The sequence below is a fragment of the Saccopteryx bilineata genome, chromosome 5 (assembly GCF_036850765.1).
Source record: "Saccopteryx bilineata isolate mSacBil1 chromosome 5, mSacBil1_pri_phased_curated, whole genome shotgun sequence".
Classification (NCBI taxonomy): Eukaryota; Metazoa; Chordata; class Mammalia; order Chiroptera; family Emballonuridae; genus Saccopteryx; species Saccopteryx bilineata.
This window is the reverse complement of record NC_089494.1, coordinates 80,760,423-80,772,367: the sequence shown is the minus strand read 5'-3', so window position 1 is coordinate 80,772,367 and position 11,945 is coordinate 80,760,423. Positions and strand designations below refer to the sequence as shown.

The 11,945-nt window shown below is 42.3% G+C and overlaps 1 long non-coding RNA gene across 1 annotated transcript; it reads right to left on the bottom strand.

Moving 5' to 3' along the window:
* Positions 1-1,893: 1,893 nt before the first annotated feature.
* Positions 1,894-5,000, bottom strand: LOC136338000 (uncharacterized). The gene is made up of 3 exons (XR_010731902.1): positions 3,566-5,000; positions 2,339-3,119; positions 1,894-2,298 (listed from the first exon to the last, which is right to left on the bottom strand). It is a non-coding gene; the product is annotated as an uncharacterized lncRNA (long non-coding RNA).
* Between the last annotated feature and the right edge of the window lie 6,945 nt (positions 5,001-11,945).

Sequence of the window (11,945 nt, the reverse complement as noted above, 5' to 3'; positions counted from 1 at the left end):
ATGGCTCTGGTTGCAACAGAGCAACACCCCAGATGGGCAGAGCATCCCCCTGGGAGGCATGCTGGGTGGATCCCGGTCGGGCGCATGTGGGGGGTCTGTCTGACTGCCTCCCCGTTTCCAGCTTTAGAAAAATACAAAAAAAAAAAAAAAAAAAAAAAAAAAAAAAAAAAAAAAAAAAAAAAAAAAAAGGGCATTACCTTGTGCTAAAGCTCCAGGGAGCGTGGAGTGAGCTTGAGTATGTCCTATAAAACATGGAGCTCTATGTTGACATACAAGTCTTCGAGGAAGGAGGAACTGCTGAAATAGTTCATCAGCATTTGTCCCTAAGACAGCAGTCTTTATAGTGGAAACACCGTAAGTCAATATTTGCTGTCTGTATATAGATTTAAAGGGGAATATGGCAAATGCTGAAAAGCCATGATAATGGCATATAATTCTAGACTTTGAGCTGATTTTAAGTTGACAGTTTCAGTATAAAGTTGTCCATTGATTTGCAAGAGCAATTTGCCATTTAGTGGAAGTTTCCCAGAGCCATTGTTGTTGATTTTTTGAAAAAAGGAGCAACAATAATTTTGAGGTTTAAAGCCTATAAACTGTAAGGGTCGCCTATGCCCCTTGATAATCCAGGAGGCAACAAGATCAAAATATGGAAGTGTATTCCATGGGCTATTAGATGATTCAATGTGCCCAAGCTGTAGCTGCTCTTGTACCAATTGAGCAGCTGCCCTAAGTTTCTCCTGAGAAAAGGGGCCATTGGTCTACCCATACAGGATTATCTGATTTCCAAGTAATTGGGTCTGCACAATGCATTATTGAGGTAGCAGGAGCTACCAAGGCCCCTATGCTAAATTTTGATATCCTAATCCACACCTTCTGGTATTGGGTGCCATTTCTATGGGGGTGAGAATTCCTTGCTGTTCTAACCTTAGTCCCTTGGTGGGCAAAAATCACCGATCAAGCATCTGAGTACTGACTAAACTATTAGGACTGACAAGCAATGCTCCCATATTTTTCAAAACATCTCCACTCCACAAATTAACTGTCCATCCAGGGAGCACATAAGGCTTAAAAAATCCAGAATGACCTTCTTAATCTTACCAATATAGAAAACTAGAACTTTGTTGAGGGGATTTACTCTGCTCTATAACTTGTAATTCTGTGGCTGCTGATGAGTGGACCAGGAAGAAGGCCAATGTAGCTTAGCAATAACACATACATCAGCTCCAGTATCTAAGAGTCCTTTAAATTTATGCTCATGTATTGTTAGTTCCATTTCAGGGCATTCCTGACCTATTTTTTTTTTAATCCAATTGGCAAAATCAGAGGAGCCAAATCACCAATTTGCTTGGGGCCCCTTTTGCAGGATGTGGCCTGAGAAGCAGAATTAGCATCCTTATACTATTCTTCTAACTGCCTGAATTAGCCATGAGACACATTCTTTTTTTGTTGTTGTTGATTAATTTTGATGGGGTGACTGTTACATACCGGGGAGATAGGCCACAGCAGACACAAAGTGAATTTTATAAGTTTTATTGCAGACCTGCACAGGGACTGCAGGCAACCCATGCAAGGGAGCACTGCAGCCCCCCAAACCTGTGCAGGGACTGCAGGTAACCCACACAGGGGAACACTGCAGCCCCTCAAACCTGCGCAGGGACTGCAGGCAACCCACGCCTCCAAAGAGACTGGAGCACTGCAGCCCCCCAAACCTGCGCAGGGACTGCAGGCAACCCACGCCTCCGAAGAGACTGGAGCACTGCAGCCACGAGCTTCTAAAATGGCTCCTTTTTATAGGGTGGCTATCTAGGGTGAGCAAGCATCATATAGAAGCTGATGTGGCTGTTAGCTATTGGCTAGGGAGGTTGTGCGCAGTTACAGGGGCGGGTATTGCTCAGTGGAGAATTTCAAACATAATCTTCTGATAAGGGTCTCTGACTCAATGCAGGATGTTGCTGAACTCTTTGTTCTCAGTATCACAGGGACCTTGTATACTCTTGGCAGCCCCAGCATGTCAGTACTCCCTGAATCTAACATTCCCCCATCTCTTTTGGGCATAATCCAACCCTTGATTCTTCATTAGTGGGGAGAATTGTATAAGGCTGGGGCTTATGAGAATTTTCTACTTTAGCTGTAGCTATAAGCTAATTAGGTCAGGGGTCCTCCCTAGTATGTGTTGGCACACTGATAGTGTGCCCTTAGTACTACAAGCTTTACGGACTAATTTCTTTCTGCCTTGCATTTTTCTTCTCTGTACTAACTTCTTACAACTTGCACAAACCTTCTGCAACTTACACAAACCTTCTGCAACTTACACAAACCTTCTGCAACTTACACAAACTTTCAACTTTTATGCACTTTCTTATCCAGGAATAACTGGCCTTCATAACAACTTGCTTTTCCTTTTCTTTTCAAAAGTACCTCTATACCTTATACCTTCTATTATCAAAACCATACAATTCCTTTCTAATTTATCAGAATTCTTAATTCCTAAAAACCTTAACCTTCAGCAAAGACTAAGTTAGTACTAAGTAATTCTCTTTTGAAGATTGCTTTTTGGAGGTGTTCTTTTCATAAGTAGCCTATTGGACACATGACCAATATTCATAGGTTATTCTATAGTGGTAGCTATGAGCACATATATAATTTTCATTTACCTTATAGCTTCTCTCTCAGCCAAGGGACTTACACCCCCTTTCTGTATGACTCATAGCAGTGCATGCATCAAACCTTAAGATGACTTACTTGGCTTTCCTTTACCTTAGTTTCCCTGCCTCCCCAAAGTCTAATTAAAAGGAGGTCCTTAGTGAGTTCCTCTAGGCATTAGCCATGCGTGGACCAGTTAACTTCTGGTTTGTGGCTGAAGCAGGGCATGTGGTCCTTCTCAGGGTCAGCTTACAAGGGTTGGCGAGGTCAGTCTTCGCTGTCCACAAAGGTGTTTCTGCTGGGACTGCAAGCTTCAGCCGGCTGCGGTAGACCCAGGTGGGTATGCCTTCTACCTTGGCAGTAGTGGGAGTGGTCAGGATCATGGTGTCTGGACCCGTCTACGTGGGAGTCAGTCCTTGGGTGATGTACTGCTAGAAGTGCCTCTTGGACAGTCTTTGAACAGTTTGCTGAGTAACCTATAAAACCTGCAAGTACTTAGGGAAAGGGTATTACATTTCTACACTTTGCAGTTAGAGTTTAAGTCCTAGTGACTACTGCTTCTAGCTGGAGTTAGCAGCAGGTCCCAGCCTATAATAGGCATGGGGCATTGAGATAAGAGAAATAAAGGAGATACTAAACATAAAGCAATAAAACCAGACTGTCAATACCCACAGTAGAGATCTTTGAGGGATAAATAAAACTTAAATATTCAAGCAAGGCATAGTAAGTAGATGGCCCTTGTGTTTACAAGAAATGAGATTAGCTTATCTGCTACTTGGAAGAAATACCTTAGGCTCCTGAACGATGTCCTTAGGCCTTCAGTGGCAATTCCCAGCACGCTGGGCAAGGTCAGGTCACAGGTAGCTGGAGCAGGGCTAGAAGAGACTGAACCCTCCCTCCATGGAGCAAGGGGGCAGCTTACCTTCTCATGTCCCTCTTTCCACAGCACAGACGTGTCCCTTGATGGGGCCGGGAAGCCTGGCAGGCTTCAGTTCAATGACCTTTCTTTCCACTCTGGAGCAGGGCCTTGATGACATGCTATGAAGCAAGCCCCTTAGGGCGCTGGAGCCAAAAGTTGGTATTTCCTGACTTCTTTTGGGCCTTATTTGCCTTTTCTGTTATTTCCTTGGTTATTATAGACCTTAAAAGCCATGCTCAGAAGATCTCACTGAGGGGCTTGACTAAGAGAGCAAAATTGGGAATACAACAACAGATCCTTGGTACAAAAAGGAAGTCTTTGTACTTGACAGACTATACAATTCTATTATGGCTAAAGCAGTGGGTTTAGAAGGGGCCGTATTCCCTAAATTTTCTCCTCAGGTCTAGCTCCAGATAGGAGGTGGGGATTCCCTGGAGCCAAAGCAGAGGAGGGCAGGGGGCTGTAGCAAGGTGATGATAACCTCTAGCTTACTGCACTGTTATCTTTTGCCTGACCAAGCAGTGGCTCAGCCCTTGAGCCGGTGCCCAAGGGGGAGGGGCAAGTGCCTGAAACTGTGAGGGGAGCCTGCCACTTCTCCTGCAGCCAGCTGCAGCCTGGCTGCCTTTTCTTTCTCTACCTCTGCTGCTATACTGGGCTGCATACTGACTGTGCCACCTGCCTGCAGGTGGGTGCTGGTGATAGTACGCTAGACTCTCTATGTTTTCTATGGGTCTAGCAATCCTTGGTTTGGCCAGTCTGCTCTTAAGTTGGCCATTCTAGGAGCAGACAAACAAACCAAATATGCACACAAAACAAACAAAACTTCTAAACCAAAACCAAAGGGAGAAGGCAGCGTCCTGCATTCCCCGACTGACCAGGTGGGGAGAAATCAGGTGGTGTCCCGCCTGCTCCACTACACCCTTTTCTAACCAGAGCTCTGTTTCCAAATATTCAAAGAGGAAGCTTCCTTACCAAACAGTCTCAAGACTCCAAATGTTTCGAATCAGCCAAATTCAGTTTCCAAACAGCAACTTCTGGAGGCTGGCCAGCTACCAACGTCTGCTGCAGCCCACTCCATGAGGAGAGGTCTTACATGGCTAATCTCGCTGGGGCCTCCATCTGTTACATCCCGGGGAGATAGGCCACAGCAGACACAAAGTGAATTTTATAAGTTTTATTGCAGACCTGCACAGGGACTGCAGGCAACCCATGCAAGGGAGCACTGCAGCCCCCCAAACCTGTGCAGGGACTGCAGGTAACCTACACAGGGGAACACTGCAGCCCCCCAAACCTGCGCAGGGACTGCAGGCAACCCACGCCTCTGAAGGGACTGGAGCACTGCAGCCCCCCAAACCTGTGCAGGGACTGCAGGCAACCCACGTCTCCGAAGAGACTGGAGCACTGCAGCCCCCCAAACCTGCGCAGGGACTGCAGGCAACCCACGCCTCCGAAGAGACTGGAGCACTGCAGCCACGAGCTTCTAAAATGGCTCCTTTTTATAGGGTGGCTATCTAGGGTGAGCAAGCATCATACAGAAGCTGATGTGGCTGTTAGCTATTGGCTAGGGAGGTTGTGAGCAGTTACAGGGGGGGGTATTGCTCAGTGGAGAATTTCAAACATAAACTTCTGATAAGGGTCTCTGACTCAATGCAGGATGTTGCTGAACTCTTTGTTCTCAGCATCACAGGGACCTTGTACACTCTTGGCAGCCCCAGCATGTCAGTACTCCTTGAATCTAACAGTGACATTGATAAAATTGTCTTCCATCACCTTCTCACTGGTTTTCTTTGTTCCCCTCCCCCAACCCCCTCCCTCTCCTCCCCCCCACCCTGTAACCCCAACACTGTTGTCCATGTCTCTGAGTCTCATTTTTATGTCCCACCTATGTATGGAATTAAATAGTTCTTAGTTTTTTCTAATTTACTTATTTCGCTCAGTATAATGTTATCAAGGTCCACCCATGTTGTTGTAAAAGATCCGATGTCATCATTTCTTATGGCTGAGTAGTATTCCATAGTATATATATATATATACCAAAGCTTTTTTTTTTTTGTACCCTTCCGAAGCTGGAAACGGGGAGGCAGTCAGACAGACTCCCGCATGCGCCCGACCAGGATCCACCCGGCATGCCCACCAGGGAGCGACGTTCTGCCCATTCAGGGCATCGCTCTGTCATGACCAGAGCCACTCTAGTGCCTGGGGAAGAGGCAAAGGAGCCATCCCCAGCGCCTGGGCCATCTTTGCTCCAATGGAGCCTCGGCTGCAGGAGGGGAGGAGAGAGACAGAGAGGAAGGAGAGGAGGAGGGGTGGAGAAGCAGATGGGCGCCTCTCCTGTGTGCCCTGGCCAGGAATCAAACCCGGGACTTCTGCACGCCAGGCCAATGCTCTACCACTGAGCCAACCGGCCAGGGCCTACCAAAGCTTTTTAATCCACTCGTCCTCTGATGAACACTTGGGCTGTTTCCAGATCTTTGCTATTGTGAACAATGCTGCCATAAACATGGGGGTCCATTTCTTCTTTTCAAACAGTGCTATGGTGTTCTTGGGGTATATTCCTAACAGTGGTAGAGGTGGGTCAAAAGGCAGTTTGATTTTTAATTTCTTGAGGAATCTCCATACTGTTTTTCACAGTGGCTGCACCAGTCTGCATTGCCACCAGCAGTGCAGGAGGGTTCCCTTTTCTCCATATCCTCACCATCACTTATTCTGTGTTGTTTTATTGATGAGCGCCATTCTGACTGGTGTGAGGTGAAATCTCATTGTAGTTTTAATTTGCATTTCTCTAATAATTAGTGTTGTTGAGCATTTTTTCATATGCCTATTGGCCATCTGTGTGTCCTCTTTGGAGGAGTGTCTATTCATTTCTTTTGCCCATTTTTGGATTGGATTGTTTGTCTTCCTGGTATTAAGTTTTACAAGTTCTTTATAAATTTTGGTTATTAACCCTTTATCAGACACATTGTCAAATATATTCTCCCATTGTGTAGTTTGTCTTTTTATTCTGTTCTTATTGTCTTTAGCTGTGCAGAAGCTTTTTAGTTTGATAAAGTCCCATTTGTTTATCCTGTCTTTTATTTCACTTGCCTGTGGAGACAAATCAGCAAATATATTGCTGCGAGAGATGTCAGAGAGCTTATTGCCTATGTTTTCTTCTAAGATGCTTATGGTTTTACAGCTTACATTTAAGTCTTTTATCCATTTTGAGTTTATTTTTGTGAATGGTGTAAGTTGGTGGTCTAGTTTCATTTTTTTGCAGGTAGCTGTCTAATTTTTCCAACACCATTTGTTGAAGAGGCTGTCTTTACTCCAATGTATGCTCTTACCTCCTTTGTCAAATATCAGTTGTCCATAAAAGTGTGGGTTTATTTCTGGGTTCTCAGTTCTGTTCCATTGATCTATCTGCCTGTTCTTATGACAGTACCAGGCTTTTTTGAGTACAATGGCCTTATAATATAACTTGATATCCGGAAGTGTGATACTTCTCGCTGTGTTCTTCCTTTTCAAGATTGCTGAGGCTATTCGTGTTCTCTTTTGGTTCCATATAAATTTTTGGAATATGTGTTCTATATCTTTGAAGTAAGTCATTGGTATTTTAATCGGTATTTCATTGAATTTATAAATTGCTTTGGGTAATATAGACATTTTAATGGTATTTATTCTTCCTAACAGTGAGCACGGTATATGCCTCCACTTATTTGTATCTTTCCTGATTTCTTTTATCAATGTTTTATAACTTCCTGAGTATAAGTCTTTAATCTTCCTGGTTAAATTTATTCCTAGGTATTTTATTTTTTTGATTGTGATGGTAAAGAGGATTGATTCCTTAATTTCTCTTTCTGAAAGTTAATTGTTAGTGTATAAAAATGCCTCTGATTTCTGAGTATTGATTTTATATCCTGCCACCTTGCTGAATTTATTCATCAGGTCTAGTAGTTTTTTTACTGTGACTTTAGGGTTTTTTATATACAATATCATATCATCTGCAAATAATGATAGCTTTACTTCTTCTTTTCCAATTTGGATGTCTTTTATTTCTTTTTCTTATCTGATTACTGTGGCTAGGACTTCCAGGACTATGTTGAATAAGAGTGGTGAAAGGGGGCACCCCTGCCTTGTTCCTGATCTTAAGGGGATTGCTTTTAATTTTTGCCCATTGAATATGATATTGGCTGTGGGTTTGTCATAGATGGCCTTTATCATGTTGAGGTGTGTTCCCTGTATTCCCACTTTGCTGAGAGTTTTGATCATGAATGGGTGCTGGATTTTATCAAATGCTTTTTCTGCATCTATTGAAATTACCATATGGTTTTTCTCCTTCCTTTTGTTTATGTGATGAATCACATTGATTGATTTGCAAATATTCTACCAGCCTTGCCTCCCCAGAATAAATCCCACTTGATCATGGTGTATGATTTTTTTCATATATTGCTGGATCCGGTTTGCTAATATATTTTTTTTATTTTTTTTTTTTTTTTTTTTTTACAGAGAGAGAGAGAGAGTCAGAGAGAGGGATAGACAGGGACAGACAGGAACAGAGAGAGATCAGAAGCATCAATCATCAGTTTTTTGTTGTGACACCTTAGTTGTTCATTGATTGTTTTATCATATGTGCCTTCACTGTGGGCCTTCAGCAGACTGAGTAACCCCTTGTCAAGCCAGTGACCTTGGGTTCAAGCTGGTGAGCTTTGCTCAAACCAGATGAGCCTGCGCTCAAGCTGGTGACCTCAGGGTTTCAAACTTGGGTCTTCCGCATCTTAGTCTGACGCTGTATCCACTGCGCCACCGCTGGGTCAGGCCAGTTTGCTAATATTTTGTTGAGGATTTTTGCATCTAAATTCATCAGGGATATTGGCCTATAATTTTCTTTTTTTGCGTTGTCTTTGCCTGGTTTTGGAATCAGAATTATGCTCGCTTCATAAAAGGCCTTGGAAGTCTTCCTTCCTCTTGAATTTTTTGAAATAGCTGAGAAGGATAGGAATTAGTTCTTCTTTGAATATTTTGTAGAATTCACTTGTGAAGCCATCAGGCCCAGGACTTTTCTTTTTTGGGAGTTTTTTGATAACTGTTTCAATCTCATTTGTTGTAATTGGTCTGTTTAGGTTTTCTGATTCTTCCAGATTAATTTTTGGAAGATTATGTTTCAAGGAATTTGTCCATTTCATCTAGGTAGTCTAGTGTTTTGGCATACAGTTCTTTATAGTATTTTCTTACAATATTTTGTATTTCTGTTGTGTCAGTTGTTATTTCTCCACTCTAGATTCTAATTTTATTTATTTGAGTCCTCTCTCTTTTTTTCTTGGTGAGTCTGGTTAAAGGTTCATCGATCTTGTTTACCTTTTCAAAGAACAAGCTCCTGGTTTTATTGATACCTGTATTATTTCTTTAGCCTCTATGTCATTTATTTCTGCTCTGATCTTTATTATTTCCTTCCTTCTACTAGCTCTGGGCTTTACTTGCTGTTCTTTTTCTAGTTCTTTTAGATGTAGGGTCAAGTTGTTTATTTGAGCTTTTTCTAGTTTCTTGAGGTATGCCTGTAATGCTATGAACTTCCCTCTCAGGACTACTTTTGCTGTGTCCCATAAATTTTGAATTGATATATGCTCATTATTGTTTGTTTCTAGGAATTTTTTAATTTCTTCTTTGATCTCATTGTTTACCCATTCATTATTTAATAACATGCTATTTAGTTTCCAACTGTTGGAGTATTTTTCAGTTTTTCTTTTGTGGTTGATTTGCAGTTTCATGCCATTGTGATCAGAGAAAGTGTTCGATATGATTTCAATCTTCTTAAATTTGTTGAGACCACTTTTGTGCCCTAACATGTGGTCTATTATAGAGAATGTACCATGAGCACTTGAAAAGAATGTATATTCTGCTGTTTTAGGGTGAACGGTTCTGAAGATATCTATTAAATCGAGTTGATCTAATATGTCCTTTAAGTCTGCTGTTTCTTTGTTAATTTTCTTTCTTGAGGATCTAATGATGTCAATGGGGTATTACAATCCCCTACTATTATAGTATTGCTGTTGATCTCACCCTTTAAATTCATCAAAGTCTGCTTTATATATTTAGGTGCTCCTATATTAGGTGTGTATTTATTTATAATGGTTATATCTTCCTTTTGGATTGCTCCCTTTATCATTATGTAGTGACTTTCTTTATCTCTAACTATCGTCTTTGTTCTAAAGTCCATTTTGTCTAATATAAGTATTGTTACCCCAGCTTTTTTTTTTCATTTCCATTTGCATGGAATATTTTTTTCTATCCATTTATCTTCAGTCCGTGTGCATCTTTTGATTTAATATGTGTCTCTTGTAGACAGCATATGTATGGGTCCTGTTTTCTTATCCATGCAGCTACCCTATGTCTTTTGATTGGATCATTTAATCCATTTACATTTAAGGTTATTATTGATATGTAATTGATTATTGCCATTTTATTCTTTAAAACTGTATTCCTCTTTTGCTATATTCTTTTTCTCCTTTGATCTCTTTACAACAGGTCCCTTACCACTTTTTGCAGCCTTGGTTTGGTGGTAGTGAATTCCTTGAGTTTTTTTTTTTGTCTGTAAAGCTTTTTATTTCTCCTTCCATTTTAAACAATAGCCTTGCTGGATAAAGTAGTCTTGGTTGTAGGCTCTTGTTCTGCATTACTTTGAATATTTCTTGCCATTCTCTTCTGGCCTCAAGTGTTTCTGTTGAGAAGTCGGAAGTCATCTCTATGGGGGCTCCTTTGTAGGTGATAGTCTTTTTTTCTCTAGCAGTTCTTAATATTTTCTCTTTATCACTTAGCTTTGGTATTTTAATTATGATGTGTCTTGGTGTTGATTTCTTTGGGTTTCTTCTTAATGGAGTTCTCTGTGCTTTCTGAACATGTGAGATGTTTTCCTGCCTTAATTGAGGGAAGTTTTCAGCTATGATATGCTTGAACAAAGTCTCTATCCCTTGTTCTTTCTCTTCTTCTTCAGGAACCCCTATGATGTGGATGTTATTTCTCTTCATGTTGTTACAGAACTCTCTAAGAGTTTCCTCAGACTTTTTGAGTCTCTTTTCTTTTTTCTGCTCTGCTTCTGTGCCTTTATTTATCATGTCCTCTAACTCGCTGATTCGATCATCCATCCTGCTTTTAATTTCTTCCATTGTGTTCTTTATTTCAGATATTTATTTGTCATTTCTGACTGATTCTTTTTTATTATTTCAATGTCCTTTTTTATATTTGCTATCTCTTTATTTAGGTGTTCATAATGACCATCTATTGTTGTTCTAATATCTTTGAGCATCCTAACAATCGTTATTTTAAACTCTGCATCTGGTAATTTGATTATATCTGATTCATATAGGTCCTTTTCTGGGGATTTCTCTTGGTTCATTTGTGTTGCATTTCTCTGCCTCCGCATTTTCTCTCTGTATAGAAAGGTTTTGGTCCCTGGAGTCCACTGGGTGTGGCCTCTGTTCCTTAGGTATGGTCTATCTGCAGGCCTTCCACCCCCTCTTCTGTTGCTGCCTAGGGCTTTTGGGTTTGGGCATTGCCGGTGCCTGCCCACTGGGGCTTTTGCTGTGGTTTCCACCTCTTCTTCATGGGAGTGTGCCGCGGACCAGTGCAGCTTCCAAATAACGGTGCGGAATTAAGGAAACACACTTTGTCAGAACAAAACTGATGGGACCGGGAGGACTCCTCAAACTGCCTGGCAGCATCTGAGTGCCTCACAGCCTCAGTTCGCTTTATTATATGGACCTATGCAAATCAAGGACCCTGATACAAAGTTGCACATCAAAGGCTAAGACAGGAACTCTCCCAAGGCAAAAACAGTATACATTAGTGAATTTTACAAACATCTGAAAACAAAGAGTCAGAGGAAGGGTATGTATATTGCTTCCTGCAACCCAAGGAAGGAAGGGGAGTGGGTGCAAACACAGAGCATCAAAGCCAAATATGGAGATGGAGGGGGTAGAACTTAAGCCCCCTGCCAAGCCTTGAATCTATAATGGCTTTTTGCCATTACCGGTCCACAACAGGAGTGGCTGTGCTCACATGCTCAGGTGTACAAGCCTTTGTGGCCTTGGCCTTTGCCTTGCCCCCGTGGGTGGTGTTATGCTCTGTCCTGAGGGCACTGGTGAGCACCTTTGCTCAGCTGCGGGTCTCCGCCTGTTTCCAGGCTTTTGCCCCGCCCTTGCAGGAGGAGCCCACTCGTGGAACAGCTGCAAGCCTTGGTTCCACAGGCCAGGCAGGACTGTGTGTCCACACTCAGCTCAGTAGCAGAACTCCGCCTGTTCTGGGCTTTTGGCTCTGCCCCCGTGGGAGGAGCCAGTTCCCAAGTCAGGCCACAAGCTTCGGTTCTGTGGGCGGGGCAAGGCTGTGCTACTGTGCCCTTGCTCAAGGGCTG